Source organism: Schistocerca piceifrons, chromosome 3 (assembly GCF_021461385.2).
Source record: "Schistocerca piceifrons isolate TAMUIC-IGC-003096 chromosome 3, iqSchPice1.1, whole genome shotgun sequence".
Taxonomy (NCBI): domain Eukaryota; kingdom Metazoa; phylum Arthropoda; class Insecta; order Orthoptera; family Acrididae; genus Schistocerca; species Schistocerca piceifrons.
The window spans coordinates 770,100,753-770,117,792 of NC_060140.1; the positions used below are offsets into that span (position 1 = coordinate 770,100,753).

Here is a 17,040-nt window from a genome sequence, read left to right on the forward strand (position 1 = left end):
ATATCCCGAGGTCTAGTTTAGACAGGAGGGTACTGTTTCTTTTCTGAGTTGACGAAGGCGACGAATGTGTCACATGAAAAGAAGATTCGCCTCGGACTGAAGGTTGTGGTAAATGATCTGTAGCGTTGCATGTAGTCTAGGTAAGGTTGCAAGGTGATGACTTGGCTACTAGTTGGCGAAGCCAACGAATGTGTTCGTTAAAAAGAACTTTAACGAAATACACAGCGGATTTCGAATATCTATTGACGTGAAAATTGTGACAACTTCCCTTCGTCTCTTGCCTCGAAAGACGTCGTCTTCTCGACGCTCTCTCATTAGCCAACAGTCGGCATATCTCGTTTCGTTCCCGTCACAACTCGCGGCGAGCGCTTACAGAATCGCTTCACGAAACTCGTTAGTACAGCATTGTCCCCGACCTCGACTTTTAGCCAGATGTTCATCAGAAAGAAACGCACTGCGTCTGGAGCACTGCTACATACGAGCGTCTTTGTCTGATTGATGACAGTGCCCAGAAGGCCAAAGCGAGCTGCCGGACCGTGGACGAGTGCGAAGACCCAGTGACGAATCGCCACTGGTCACGAGGAGACGAGACGCTTTCTCTGGAGAGGGGCTCGCAGTCCGGCGCAACCTTCCCCACCACGTCCCGGCGGCGGTTCGCAGCCTCCCCGGAACCGCAACGCCCGTGGGAGGTGACGCCGCGGCGGCCACTCGGCCAGCCAGCACAGTGAAGTCGGCGGCCAGACAGCCGCGTCGCGTTCCCCAGCCAGCAGCCAGCGCCGCCCGCGCACACGTCCGGACGAGACAGACACCTGCCCGTCGCTCCCGGGCGCGCTTCAACACGGACGGCGAGTGTGCTGCTGTGGCTTTTCTACATCGACCGGGCGCTTCGTGCTTTCGTAGTTCTCGTGTTGGAGGCGATTTGCGAGCCACACCACCGCCTACATCGGGCCGGCTGCGACAATCGGTAAGTGCTGCGTACCCCTCTGCGTGTCTGCATCTTATTTAATCTTTCCTGAAAGAGTTCTGTGCGATTCATGTGTGTACCTGCGAATAACACATGCCTGTTTAAATGAAAATCATTAATTTTTCATAATGCGGGGCCACAGTCATAATATATTTCTTTAAAGTCAGTACCGCCATTAGACTGTTATTTATTTACAGCGTTACATTTATACTTATACGATCATTATTTCGGCTCCGAAGTGCCATTATCAAGTGTTTTTAAGTGTTATAAATTGCCTAAGATGGCATACTGTCGTATTAAAATTCACTATTAGACTAAGAGTCGATATTTCTGGCAGAGCCTACTGCTTTGTTTCATTACTGAGTACACCATCTTGACTGAATGACAGTTGGCTAAGTGTCAAATGAAAGCCAGTTGTCGAATGTAAGCAAGATCACCACCTGAGAACGGCTTGAGCGATTTTGTTATTGTTTTTTTTTTTCGAATTCAACGGAAAAGTTGGAAATTAAAATCAGTTGTGGAAGATTATCACTTGACAAAAGCTCGACCCAGTTGGTTGATTTTTTTTGTGTTCATAATTGTGTATAGTAATAGCGTTCTACTGTCACATATTTTCATAGCAAAAAAGTTTTACAGCTAGAGATAATATATAAATATGTATGTAATATACAAAGTGGACACGTTGTAGCCGAAGAGTTCTTGACCGATTTGCTTCAAGTTTTCGCACGATACTCTAGCATTCGGACGGACGAAGTCGGATGGGCTGTATACTTTCAGCACACGCAATGTACACACACACACACACACATATATATATATATATATATATATATATATATATATATATATGTGATATTCAAAGCGGGAAGCGTCGTTTTCACAAAACTCGAAAAATTCTTGACCAATTGGCTTCCAGTTTTTACACCATACTCTAGTGAATGTTCGGACAGGCATCGGCTATTTTTTCGTTTTATATATATATATATATATATATATATATATATATATATATATATATATATATATATATATATGAGCTAGGGGCTTGTTGTAACAGTTTTCTTGAAAACTAATATATCTTGAGATCCATTGATGAAATTGCCACTAAATAAAGATGGATGGATGCTGTAACTCTTCCTCTAACAAATCAAGTAAAAATAATACCATAACTATTGGTCATTATTTTACAATCAATTATTTGCTAGAAGAAGTGCGGTGTAACAACTTACCTCGTGCTTGGGGCAAGTTGTAACGTCTACCGGGGCAAATAGTAACGACAAACATTGTTTCATCAATGCTCCATATTCGAGAAGCATTAAACTGATATTTTTGGAGAAGTCGTTGATATATTGCAATGAATGAATTAACGTTAGTCTTACTGAACGATGTCGCTCGACTTAAAGACGTCGCTTATGGTGTCCTTAAAGATAAATGTGGATTTCTGCGCATAAAATTTTGGAACCAGTCAGTACCAGCCATGTTATTTTGATGTCAAGAAGGAGGAATGTTTTTAGCATTAAGCTGCACACCGCAGCCTGTCACCAGAGCTTGTTGAGCATCTCTGTAACACTCTCGCGCCGAATCAGCTATCCCGTGAATAAACACGCCTCTATTCGTTTGATCTTTATATCTCCTTTCAATCCAATCCCAGAATGATGATCAATACCTATGAACCGCCAGATCAAGTGCTTTGAAAGCCATTTCTTTCGTGAATGAATTACACTTCCTAAATATTTTCCCTCTGAATGTCAGCCTAGCATCTGCTTGTCATATAATTTGCTTTGTGTGACCCTTCCAATTCCGGTTACTACGGATGGTTACTCTTATGGTTTTTCGGTAGTTACTCATGCCACTGCAAGAAGGAGAACGGTGGTAGGTTCCTTCATCTGTTTAGGTGCAACACACTAAACTTAAGTTCAGGGTCAACTATCAGTCTTTGCTCGATCACCTACACTCTGCAGATCTCCCGCAAGTCGCTGGTCATCTGGCATTACCCCCCCCCCCCCCCTTACAGACAGATGTATCGTTTGCGAACAGCCTCACGGCTATGAAATGAAATAAACACGTCAGATTTGTCGTACTACATCCCTAAGTAAGAAAGATATTTTACGAAACAATCTGAGAAAACGCAATGTATTTGTGGCTACTGGTCTTGTTTTCGCCTCGCTAATTTCGTAGGAATTCGGACACGCTTCATAATAGATCCATGTTAAATGTACGCTAGAGAACTTAAACGTTAATCAATGCTCTCGAGGAATCTCGTTCGACTCATTCCTCGAACTGTTATTCGCGGTACACAGTACATACCTCATCTAAGTACCATAAGACTACGAGAGGTTAGAATGCACACCTTTGAAAAAGTCCCTTTACTTTGGACCAGATGCGGATTAAATGAAAGAGCAAGCGGCTAATAATAGAGCAAATTACTCTCCTCAATTCAGTGTAGAGTTAAGTAGCGTGTGAAATACGCTGCCTGAACCCGAACTCCACCGACAAAATTTCGAAGGTTGTCCAACGACATTTTCTTAGTATTTTGGTATAACACATCCGTGGTCTCCGATGGTTCGTTGCAGAGTAATGGCATTTCATTTGATTTCTCACCTCTGTTGAACTTTGTATCTTCACTGCACTGAAAATATCTGCAAAATAGAGCAAATGTCGCCTTTATGCGCTGTGTGTGTTGTTTGGCAACAAACTTGATCCACTCATTCACTGTACTTTCTGTTGACAGCGGTAATACCTCTTCATTCGCAAGCATGCATTCAGTACGTTCAGTAAAATTGTTCAAATGGCTCTGAGCACTATGGGACTTATCTTCTGAGGTCATCAGTCCCCTAGAACTTAGAACTACTTAAACCTAACTAACCTAAGGACATCACACACATCCATGCCCGAGGCAGGATTCGAACCTGCGACCGTAGCGGTCACGCGGTTCCAAACTGACGCGCTTAGAACCGCACGGCCACACCGGCCGGCTACGAGGATAACATAACATCAAGTCTCAGAACGGAGAAGATTCCGACCCAGTTCTCATATCATTCACCTACTCTGACCAGCCTGCTGTGGAGACGGACAGAACGGAAGTGCAAGCAAGAATGTAGAGATACAGTAAACACAGTCATGTTAACTCATCCTACAATTAGGTAGGAAGCACGAGTAAGAAACATTTTGTATGAAACATAACATAACATCCAGATGAATTTGGTATCTTCTATCTTTCATTGAAGGCAGAAGCACATCATAATCGTAGATGGTGACTGATTTCAGATATCACCACGACCTGGAGAGAAGATACGTAAAACAGTAGTCTCCTTCCATAACAAAAAGCAAAAGGCATCTCTTAAACAATTCTTGAGATAACTGCCTGTAAGATTAGGAACGTTAGAGCATGTACCAGTGTATTTAGTCAGGTAGTTATCTCTCGCTCCACTGACAAACAGTAATGGTACGAAGAGCTTTCTCTTGCGAAATGTAATGGCGGCATGGGACTGCAGATACATACCACACATGGAGTCATCATTGTATATAATTCGGTCATGGAAACAGGATAGGGAATAAACCGTGCTAGATGAGCCACCGGTCAAGATATAAAAAAACCTGGTAAGGTTCACATTCGAAGTCATACTCAAGTTTAGAGACATACAAAATATTAAATGCGTCTGTTACTTCTGAAAAAATGTTACCATAATCTTTGTTAGTTCCTCGGGTTTGTAGTCGTAAGTTTTCCTTGGTATCCGTCTCTGATCCAAACATATTACATAATCATGCCATTCCTTTCTATGCTGCTGCATCTTTTTTACCATTCCCACCCCTCGTGTTATAATACTTCGTCTCACTGTTTCACTTATGGTCTTGTACTTCGCATCCTCCCAAACGCCTCAGAAGCCTCATTTGTGCCGCTCAAATTCTCTGCAGTTGTTTAATCGTTTAAGTCCATACTTCGGATTAGTCTGACAGACGAACATTTCTTAATCGGTCAGAAAGAAACTGATGTCGGTTATGGAGATATCCTACACGAATCGCGTGAATGTTTCATGCTTGAATTTAACGTTTGGCTACCGTCTATCACGTTCCACTGGTTCCAAAATGTATCCCGTAACACCATCTTCACCACAACAATACGCACATGCACAGATAGCAAGCACTTTCTTAGTAAACACAATGCAGTTCCCTTATTTACATATCATTTTCTCACTGCATAACAGCCGCAAGTGCCCTGTACTTGACCTTATTGTTCGACAGGTTTCAATGTATCACTCCGATTTCATCACAACAAGTGGAATGTACTGGACGTGCCGTCTTAACCTGACACTCCTTGCGGGAATGCAGTCAACGGTGGAACGGGAAGAACTCCTTACGATCGTACATTAAATGTATTCGCTACTGCAGATACGGACAACCATTAGCTGTAGGATTGGATAACGATAATTGAGGTTTGTGCTGTAGAATGGAATAACGACAATGAAAATTTGTGCCGGACTTTCCGCTTATCGGTTATCGCTCGCTCATGGTTGTCCACATTCGGAACTGTGACTACATCTGACTTATTTCATTGAGAATTACTTGACCAGTTGATGCCCCCTGTCCATGATGGATCACCAGGTATTTCATAACGACCGTAGTCGCTGCAGTGCATCATAATCGAGAATAACACGGGCAATGCAGTATCGTCCGCTTCGTCCGTAAGATCGCTCTCGGCTTCCCATGGTCGGACTGCTCGTATAGTAATGCCGAGAAAACTACTTAATACACAACTATCAAATTACTGATATAACTTACATACTGACTTTTCTGACTTACTATGTTACGTTATTGGGAAATATATCTAGATCAAAGCCGGCCAAAGTGGCCGAGCGGTTCTAGGCGCTACAGTCTGGAACAGCGCGACCGCTACGATCGCAGGTTCGAATCCTGCCTCGGGCATGGATGTGTGTGATGTCCTTAGGTTAGCTAGGTTTAAGTAGTTCTAAGCTCTAGGGGACTGATGACCTTAGCCGTTAAGTCCACTGTGCTCAGAGCCATATCTACATCAAAAAATAAAGCAGTGTCTGCTGTTGTTATAATATGAAGAATAAAGCTAGCCATGTATGAGTCACATTGGATTTTTTTTAATAACTGGGTACTAAACAATTCTTTCCTTCCCAGAAAGGGACGCAACAGCAGTATCCAAAAGAGTGTCATTACAAGTTTCAACGATCAGTAATTATTAGAAACGCTAAAAATAGTAACTGCACCGCTCTCCACAGGTCTCAAGCAGTATGATCCTCAGAGTTAATGTTGAAGTATTTGTGGTGATTATTCTTTTCACGGTTTTTGTATTGCTTGGGTGTTAATTGCACTACTATATGTACGCTTGACTTGGTTTATTAAATTTAAGTTCGATGACTTTTGTCAAATTTTCGGTCGGTAGTAGGAAAATAATTTAAAAAAATACGGACATGAAAGCTGATACTTTATTTTGGCGCCTGTGCTGTAAGTCTGATTTAGAATGGTCATAACCGCCATTCAGTGCAAGTATCACTTTTACACGGCCCAGTGACCGCCGCCTATGTTCGACGTCAACGTACAGTAACCACTCAGAGACGGCACTTTGGCATTACTAGCAGTGAACAGTACATAAAGCGTTTTGGGAGGAGCTGAAAATTGTGCAGTCAGTGTCGTAAAGCGGAAAAAGGAGAGAGTTATCTGACATCCAAAAGGGCATGATCATTGGCTTCAGGACGAAGGGTGGAAGCATTTCCGAAAGGGTTAAATTTTTAAATTGTTTTCGGTTGTCTTTCTGATTAAAGTACACTGCGCTTGGCAAAATTGCGTTATCCAAAACCGGCTCCGTGGCGACCGTCGTACGCCAAGGGCCATATCTGACAGCGGTGAATGACGGCTGCAGAGATATGTACGGGCGAATAAACGTGCAACTGTTAAGCAAGTGACCATCCAGATGAACCAAGGGGCTACCAACAATGTCTCCTCAGCCGTTCGGTGAACACTGATGTGTATGGGCCTCCGCGGCAGGCGCCTGGTTAATGGACCCATGCTGACTGCTGTTCATTGGCGAGGAAGGCTGGAATCTACACCCCCGTAACGCAACTGGACGCCAACTGAGTGGTGATGGTTGGCGTTTTCAGACGAATCACTTTTTATGCTCCATCCTTCCAAAACCTTATTGACTTTCTCCTTGCACGTCTCACAGTGGTCCGCACAGTAAAAGTTGGTTATTCAGCCTTTTGATAGGTGGGCACATAAATGGGACTTGATGGTGTAATAGACGTTATTGTAACTTGGTATGATAGATTCCTTGCTTTCACTTCTGGTTCAAAATGGTTCAAATGGCTCTGAGCACTATGGGACCTAACTTCTGAGGTCATCAGTTCCATAGAACTTAGAACTACTTAAACCTAACTAACCTAAGGACATCACACACACCCCTGCCCGAGGCAGGATTCGAACCTGCGACCGTAGCGGTCGCGCGGTTCCAGACTGTAGCGGCTAGAACCGCTCGGCCACGCTGGCCGGCGAATAGTTTGGTGTCTAGTTATTTTCAACACTTCCAGTGCGATTCATGATTGACATGTTATTTTCTCCTCAGGAAGCAGCAAAATACGGGATGTTCAAAAAGTCTCTCCGCACTGCCGTATGATTGTTAGCCGCGCGTGCCGTATGATTGTTGGCCCGCCTGGATTACTTCCCTTCAAGTGGACTCTCCCAACATTTCACTGTTTCGTTTATCTCAGCCAGCGTCAGTAGCATCGTTGGTGTGCGTCGTTACGTGTTGACGTGAACGTTGAAGTTTAGTTCCTTTGTTCGTTTGTTTCGTTTTTGTCGCTGTTAAAATATTAACCATTGAAGAACATGTGTTCTTAGTCGAACAAGTGTTCAATGCTGGCGGTAAATACACTGTTTCAATTCGTCAAACATTTAATTCAGTTTTCCCGGAGACAATAGTCCTACATCGCGATACAGTGCAAGATTTGATTGACAAATTTCGAAGTGGTCGTCCTAGAGTTTTGTCTGAGAATAAACTACTCCATATTTCCGATAAAATGTCCCGAACAAGTCAGTGAGAAAACTCTCCTAGGAAATCGATATTAGTGTCGGAAGGGCCCACACAGCTGTAAGGAAAAAATTAGAACTTTTCCCCTACAAAGTGACAGTCGTGCAAGAACTGAAAAGTACTGATCATGGCAAGAGACTCCATTACTGTCAATGATTCAAAAATTTCGTTCAACAAAATGGAAGGGACATTCTTAATGAAACGTTTTTCAGTGATGAGGCGTGGTTTCATTTATCCGGGTACATGAACTCGCAAAATTCTCGTATGTGGATTACTGCAAATCTATTGTGTATTCATGAAGAACCACTTCATTCTGTGTGCCGGCCGGAGTGGCCGTGCGGTTCTAGGCGCTACAGTCTGGAACCGCGCGACAGCTACGGTCGCATGTTCGAATCCTGCCTCGGGCATGGATGTGTGTGATGTTCTTAGGTTAGTTAGGTTTAATTAGTTTTAAGTTAAAAGCGACTGATGACCTTAGAAGTTAAGTCGCATAGTGCTCAGAGCCATTTGAACTATTTGAACTTCATTCTGTGAAAATAGGAGTTTGGACTGCAATTTCTAGACGTCGTATTGTGAGTCCCTTATTTTTCAACAAAACTATAAACGCACAACGATACTGCAGTGATATTCTGTACCCATTCATAGGAGAACTTGTGTTGAGTGAAATACTGAACGGTTATTTTCAACAAGATGGTGCAACCGAGCCCACAGTTCGCGTTTCAATGTCACTGCTTGCTGATGTTTTTGGTGATCGCATAATTTCACAGGGACTTTGGCCTCCACGATCGCCTGACCTAACACCACCTGACTTTTCTTCTGGGGTGCAACGAAATCAACTGTTTTTAAAAAACCGTCCAAAATCCATCGATGAATTGAAAACTGTAATGTCCAGTTTCACTGCTTCTGTTACAGAAGAAATGTTACAGATTGTGTTTGGAAACATGATTAGACGAATTGAATTGTGTAGTCAACAAGAGGGGCGACACTTTCAACATTTAATGTGAAAATTTGTAAGTAAAAATGAATATCCAATAAATTAATAACTTGTCTTTCACTGAGTTTCTTTTCGGTATATTCACTGCAGCATACGGCGCGCGCGGCTAACAATCATACGGCACTGCGGAGAGACTTTTTGAACACCCCGTATTTTGTTATTGTTGTTGTTGTGCTCGTGGTGGTCTTCAGTCAGAAGACATGTCTGGTGCGGCTCGCCACAATATTTTATCCAGTGCTGGCGTCTTCATCTATCCACAATTACTGCAACCTACATTCATTCCAGCCTGACAACTGTAGCCAAACCTTGGTCTTCCTCTACACTTTTTACTCGCCCTACTACCCTCCGTTACCAAATCGACGATGTTTTGATATCTCGGAATGTGCTATCAACCAATCCCTTCTGTTAGTCACATTTTGGTATAAACAATTTTTTTTCTCCAATTCCATTCAATATCTTCTCACCAGTTACTCGAGTTACTCAGCCCCCTTTCATTTCTGTACAAGGCAACACTCTACACAAATACCTCCGGGAAAAATTTATATTCAGTGCTTACAATCTCATTTTCAGAAACGCTTTTCGTACTATCACCGGTCTGATTTTATACCCTCTCGTCAAACAATTTTAGTGTCTCATTTCCACGGCCTTAGAGCTGCAGTCTGGTTTCTGTAAAGGTTATGGATAACACTTTGTTTCCAGTATTTTATCTCTGCTACCTTCAGAATTTCGAAGACTGTATTAAAGTCAACAGTATCGTAAGTTTTCTCCAAATCTACAGATACCATAAACGTAAGTCGGTCTATTTTGAGTTATTTCTGTTCAACGCATGCACATCCAAGCAGGAAAGAAGAAGGATTTGTGTTAAACGAACCGTTGATAACAAGGTCATTAAAGACGTAGCAGGATAAGATGTGGTAGGAATACGGACTACTATGCCTTCGCGTCATACAACAAAGAAAATGCTACTGTTGCGCCTGTGGAAAAACATAATCAGTGCTATGTTATTCACTAAGGATGGAAGGAAGAGGAATGCTGAGAAGAAAAAAGGTTTTGGAGAGATAGGTTAGCAAGGACTGAAAAGTACTTGTGTAAACGTGGATGAAGATTTGTCTAGCGACCCAGTAAATCCTTTCTGCAGTCTGGAACTTCATTAAACTTATGTTTCAACTTGAAGTATCGATTCCTGCAAATGAGCTTTATTTATTTCACATAGTAAGATTGGTTTTGGAGAGATAGGTTAGCAAGGACTGAAAAGTACTTGTGTAAACGTGGATGAAGATTTGTCTAGCGACCCAGTAAATCCTTTCTGCAGTCTGGAACTTCATTAAACTTATGTTTCAACTTGAAGTATCGATTCCTGCAAATGAGCTTTATTTATTTCACATAGTAAGATTTGGGCCTTCAGGCATTAACTTAACGTTTAACCAGGCATCCAAGCGATATTGCGGTTAAAATGATGATAATAATAATAACAACAATAATAAAATTAATATCTAAATAAGGAATTCAAGTTGTGTCAGCGTTATTAACACTGTGTTCGGCGTTGTTGTCGAATGTAATGACATCCAGAAGTGCAGAAGAAATCAGTGTGTAGAAGAAGTTGACTGATCAGACGAAGAGTAATAAATGTTGCGGTTTCTGTTACAAATAGTCACACTTGATAATTAATTTCGATCTTATTTAACGAACACCACCAGATCTAAAAATAAAATGAAATAAATGGTTCAAATGGCTCTGGGCACTATGGAACTTAACTTCTGAGGTCATCAGTCCCCTAGAACTTAGAACTAGTTAAATCTAACTAACCTAAGGACATCACACACATCCATGCCCGAGGCAGGATTCGAACCTGCGACCGTAGAGGACTGCAGCGCCTAGAACCGCTCGGCCACTCCGGCCGGCAAAATGAAATAAAACATTAATAAAAATACTATTTCCGTAGATAGTAAGCACTAGAATTATTAAACTTCGAAAATTCTTAAAATTTTGCCTGAATAAGCATATAACACAGATTAACAATATCAAAAATTTAAGTTCCTTGAAATTGTCCGTAAGTAATCAGGAAGACGGTGGTCATAATTTGTAACAAAATAGGAAAAGCACTACAGTACATTTGTGAGAACATTATGTGAAAGCAAGCATTTTATTAATCACACTTCGCATCATTAAGACGCCTCCCATCATGGAGTAAGAGCAGTTTGCTTTATTTGCATATTCAGGTAGTATTAAGCATTTTATAAGGTTTAAATAGTTTTATTGTTTGTTATCTGCCAAATATTTGTATATTGAAGCTTTATTTCGTTTTTAAATCTGAAGACGATCATTAAATGTGATCGAAACTAGTTATATAGTGTGACTAATTGAAACTGAGAATGTTATAAATTTTTTTAAGAAGCTGGTTAAGAAGATGCTTTCATTTTTCCAGCTGCAAACAATTTATCTTTTGAAGAAAGAGTCCAGTGTTTCTTCAAGATTTATTAACTCCTGACACTGTTGGTTGCCGATGTTTCCGCTAGGTGGCATACGTGGATGAGTTATTCCAGCAATCATGGAGTCGTATAATGGTGCAGAATATGCTCAGTGTTGTTTACGGTTTCATGAATCCAAATCCTCTCCTATAGTTCAGACACAGTTTAGGACTAAATGTCGCAAGCCATCACCTCAACGACAAACTATTATTAATTGGTACAGTCTTTTCGCCCAATATGCCTGCTTATCACATAGGTCGCTAGGTCAGGGTCGGCCAACAGTCTCTGACGCAGGAGTTGTACATATTTTGCTGTCTTACATTCGGAGTCTGAGTAAATCAAAGACACGTGCCAGTTTAGAATTGAATATGCCTAGAGCTACAGTGTGAAAGGTGTTACGGAAACGTCTGCCATTGAGAACTCACGAATTGACATTGTTTCACGCTGTAAGAGAATGTGATAAAGGACAAAGAAATATTTAACAAAATACAGACTGAAGGTGATTTTCTTAATAAAATTGTATATGGCGTTATGTTAAAGGACTATGTGTTCGTTTCTCCACTTCTGGGAAACGTCGACGAGCTGCGAAAATAAATAACACAAGCAGAAGCCACAGTACATCAAGACTTGTTTCATATAATTTTGCAGGAACTGATTACAGATGAGAAATTTGTAGTGTTACGAAAGGTAGCCACACTGAACATTTGTAAATAAAATTTAAAGATATACTGCATTCAGTGACGCATATAATATTTTTGTAAGTTACTTAACTTTTTCACTGTGTAAAGGCTACTTTTGTACCCTGTATTAAAATCTCGGCGTACCCACCAGAGTATTCCAAAAAATATTATATTCATTGCTCATTTGGTGTGAGAGAAAATGTTTCCTAGTATTTAACATGGTTGTTATAGGAGGTTCCGGGTAACCTAAAGTGTTTTAGAGAAATTTCGGAAAACCTAAATGAACACGCTCTCACGGGTACTTGAAACGGTTCCTCCTGATCTGGAGTCCAGTTTTTTATCCGCTGTGCCATTTGCTGGGTTTTACTCTCTCAAGAAGGCTCTTAAACGTCAGAGGCGGTCATTGACTCCGTTTAACAGCTGTCTCTCTCTCTCTCTCTCTCTCTCTCTCTCTCTCTCTCTCTGTGTGTGTGTGTGTGTGTGTGTGTGTGTGTGTGTGTGTGTGTGTCAGTGGGAGAGGGAGAAATAGGGTGAGTACTTAGGCAGCCCGCACCCAGGGCAAAAGAGAGAGCTGCGGCGGCCTACTTCACGCTCCCGCAGTCGATCTCTGCACAGCGGTCGGGTCCAGCGGCCCACGAACAATGCCTCAGCCTGTTGGAGTCAAGGTTGGCCTTCCGCTGCGCCGCATTTCTCTCTGCGCATGACAAGTGCTGCTTCCCGCTGCACCCCACCACACTGTTACTGCTCTGCAGGCAATCGAGTTGCGCTATCGCCCAAGGTAAGTGCCAAGGCCTGAGCACGGCTCCAGGTAAAAACTTTCTAACTCAGCGGCCGGCGATGAAGTTGCGGAAATTCGGTTAACGAATGCCAAAGAACTAAATTTCACTCTCCGGCACGACAACTGTTGTCCTAAGGTACAGCAAAAAATTGCAAACAATCCTTTTCTCTCGTCATCGGCTACAGTTCGTAAACTGCGCTCAGTAGTGAATGGCATACTCCGTAACTGAGCGATCATCCAGCATACCTCAAGAGAAGACCAGCTACTGTGAGAACTATTCCTTTTCGGTAGTGCGTGTCGAACGGGGAACATTTACACTCATGATATGAATTGGGAAAGAACTCTGCGTCTCTGATTCCGGAATCACTATGAGTGACACATACCGACAGTGCCGTCCAATGAAAGAAGTTGTCAATCTGCATCGTAGTGTCGTCGCCTTCCCCTTGATCTGATCGCATTTTTAGGATACGTTAGTGCATCTAACCATTTTTCCCGGGAAAGGCACCAATCAAAAGCAGAGCTTTAGAATATAGTTTTCAACCCGAAAATGTTTCTGGTTTCTGCAGCTATTAATCGTTACTAAGGATTTAAGAAAGAATAGGTAAAAGAAGTAAATGTAAAATACTTACAGAAGACAGAATAGGTTAGTGAGGCAGCTCGTGATTCATTCATGAGTAGACGACTTGGCAATGGAAACAGTAGTGAAGGGAAGGATATCATAGTTGTTTAATAATAAGATGAATTGGAACCTGTTATTGAACAAATTCAGTGTTGTGCATTTGCCGAGGTGAATATATTAACACAAGACAGAAAGAGATGGACGACAGCATCAAAATAGTTAAGAGATTCATGAGCTGAAAGGAAACGCGAATGGCAAAAAAGATTAGAACAGATTCAACTCTTGGCTCTCTTAAGGCTTTTATGGATGCCCAAATGTGTAACAAGCAAGTTACCGCTCTACGAATAGAAGAAATATGTGACTCTGAGTTCTTTCTGGAATTCTTAAAACCTTAGCAGATGACTGGACCTCCACTCTGTCTACTAAAACATCGTATTCCAGTACAATTTCTTACCGAAACAATTATAATACTGCAACATAGTCTGCCCGTTTCAAACTGGGAATAGTCAACATCTGAAGCACTATTTACATTACAACCGCGGATTCGTTGCAAATAATCTCATGCTTCGTATTAAACTTTAGTTACAGATGCTAACGTGATTATGCTTGTCAAGAATCAGTCATAGTACTAGGTCATGCTGAAAAGTAATGGCTCCGAAATTTTTTTATATGAAAACTCTTAAAGTTTTTAAAATAAAACAAACGTTACTGACATTCTTTATTCTTCATTCCTACACGTTCCTTTTTCTACATAGTTACCACTGTGACGAACACATTCTCCAAACAACAGACCCGTTTCTTGATACCGTCATTGTTCACTGTTTGACTGCAGTTGACGTAACCACTAACTCACAGCTGCTTGCACTGCTTCATCAGTATCAAAGTGAAGTCCTCCAAGTTTTAGAAACAGATGAAAATCGGACGGGGCCAAGTCGGGGCTGTATGAAGAATGATGACAGTGAACCAGAGGCATCGGATTGTTGCAGATGTCGCTGCACTAGTGTGTGGTCTGGCATTGTCGTGCTGGAGGAAACCACTCAGTGTGTGGATGAACTTCTCGAATTCGAAACTCGATTGCAGCGCACTGTTTCTCATCCACCAACATAGTTACGTTACACATCGCCATGTTACACCCTACAGTTTAGAGCCGTCTAGCGCCAGAGGGCTGCAAATATGTACAAGTAGCGAATAAAGACGTAGAATGTTAATAACGTTTGTTTTATTTAAAAAGCTTTAAGAGTTTTCTCATAAAAAGGTCGGAGCCATTATTTCTCAGCATTCTCTTGTATTTGTAAGCTAAAGGTAAACACATCTATTGAAAGATTCATCGCCGGCCTGGGTGTTCGAGCGGTTCTAGGCGCTACAGTCTGGGACCGCGTGACCGCTACGGTCGCAGGTTCGAATCCTGCCTCGGGCATGGATGTGTGTGATGTCCATTGGTTAGTTAGGTTTAAGTAGTTCTAAGTTCTAGGGGATTGATCACCTCAGAAGGTAAGTCCCATAGCGCTCAGAGCCATTTGAACCATTTTTTTAAAAGATTCATCCTGTCTCATAAGCCTATATCTTCTACATGAACGGAGGTAGAAACCTGGGGTGAATTTTAACTTACCACAAGATAACAAAGCTTTTGTTTTTAAAAGAACCATCCGATTTTCGGGGGTATATCTTTAACGTCCATACAGCTACGGACGAGGATAACTTTTACAATTACCTTACGATAAAAATTTTTGTTTGCTTTTCACAAATATTCATTAAGCCCTCTAACAGACGCACGACAAACATCCAGACGATAGCCAAACTCGTCTCATACTTTTGTGAACTTATTCGGATTTACTGAATTCACTGCTATTTCTATGCGGCGTTACATTTCGCTCAAAGCTGTTGGAAGCGGAGGCACATAGACGGACTCTTTTACAAACTCTCACAAAAAGACTGCTCCTCAACAAATCAGTGATGCAATGCGACATACGTAAGATGCTTGCGCAGTAGGGTGTGCAGTTGACGGATTCTCGACAAAATTCACCACGCAGAGGTTTAACTGAATTTCCCCAACGCAGAACGCCTCTGGTTACTGGTTATCGGCTTCTTGACTCTGCACCCACCAGATCTACATCTACATCTACATTTATACTCCGCAAGCCACCCAACGGTGTGTGGCGGAGGGCACTTTATTTGCCACTGTCATTACTCCCTTTCCTGTTCCAGTCGCGTATGGTTCGCGGGAAGAACGACTGCCGTAAAGCCTTCGTGCGCGGTCGAATCTCTCTAATTTTACATTCGTGATCTCCTCGGGAGGTATAAGTAGGGGGAAGCAATATATTCGATACCTCATCCAGAAACGCACCCTCTCAAAACCTGGACAGCAAGCTACACCGCGATGCAGAGCGCCTCTCTTGCAGAGTCTGCTACTTGAGTTTGCTAAACATCTCCGTAACGCTATCACGCTTACCAAATAACCCTGTGACGAAACGTGCCGCTCTTCTTTGGATCTTCTCTATCTCCTCTGTCAACCCGACCTGATACGGATCCCACACTGATGAGCAATACTCAAGTATAGGTCGAACGAGTGTTTTGCAAGCCACCTCCTTTGTTGATGGACTACATTTTCTAAGGACTCTCCCAATGAATCTCAACTTGGCACCCACTTTACCAACAATTAATTTTATATGATCATTCCACTTAAAGTCGTTCCGTACGCATACTCCCAGATATTTTACAGAAGTAACTGCTACCAGTGTTTGTTCCGCTATCATATAATCATACAATAAAGGCTCCTTCTCTCTATTAACAAGCGAGCCATATACCTGCGTCAGGTAGACCCCTGCCGGCAACTACATGAGCCGGCAACCTAGAACTGGTGCCAACGTAAACTTTCAGATTAGATACGTAAGTTAGAATTCACCCCAGAATTCTATGTTCATTCATGTGGACGGTACAATTTTGTGAAATCGTACGAGTCTTTTAGAAACACCTCACAGTCTAAAAACAACCAGCATATCAATATTTTTCATACCGTGTTTGATGAATAACTCTACGAGACTATTCTCTTTTTTCCTTAGAAAGGGTATTGTTTAGTCATACTCCAGTTACGTATCAAACAATAACCTGCAGTACTAGTGACGTAACCCTAGTCTCGTGTTATGCAACAGGCTGAAGTAAACATTGCTGCTGTGATTAATCCATTAATATTTTTTTGCTACTGAGGGTCAAACGTATCAGTCACTACACATATTCATCAGCTTCTTCTTCTTTCATTACGTCTTTTACATTTGATCAGTGGTCGCCCTCGGGATATCCATTACTCTTTTTAGTCTGTTCCGTATTCTGCAGGCCCGTGATTGATAAAACATATTGTCCTCACTAGTCTCTTTTTTGATACTCTATTTCGAATATTTCCTGTACATCTGTTTTGACTCTTGACCTAGGCATTGTAGTGAAAGAAATGTCAATGCTATGAAAATACAATGAAATAAATAGACCTATTGC

The 17,040-nt window shown here is 41.9% G+C and overlaps 1 protein-coding gene across 1 annotated transcript in view; it reads left to right on the forward strand.

Moving 5' to 3' along the window:
• Positions 1–702: 702 nt before the first annotated feature.
• The window catches only part of LOC124788468 (ATP-binding cassette sub-family G member 1), a 522,704-nt gene continuing 506,366 nt past the window's right edge, over positions 703–17,040 (forward strand). Inside the window, exon 1 of the mRNA XM_047255738.1 lies at positions 703–964. The gene's annotated coding sequence lies outside the window, so the exon portion shown is untranslated. The remainder of the gene's footprint in view (positions 965–17,040) is intronic.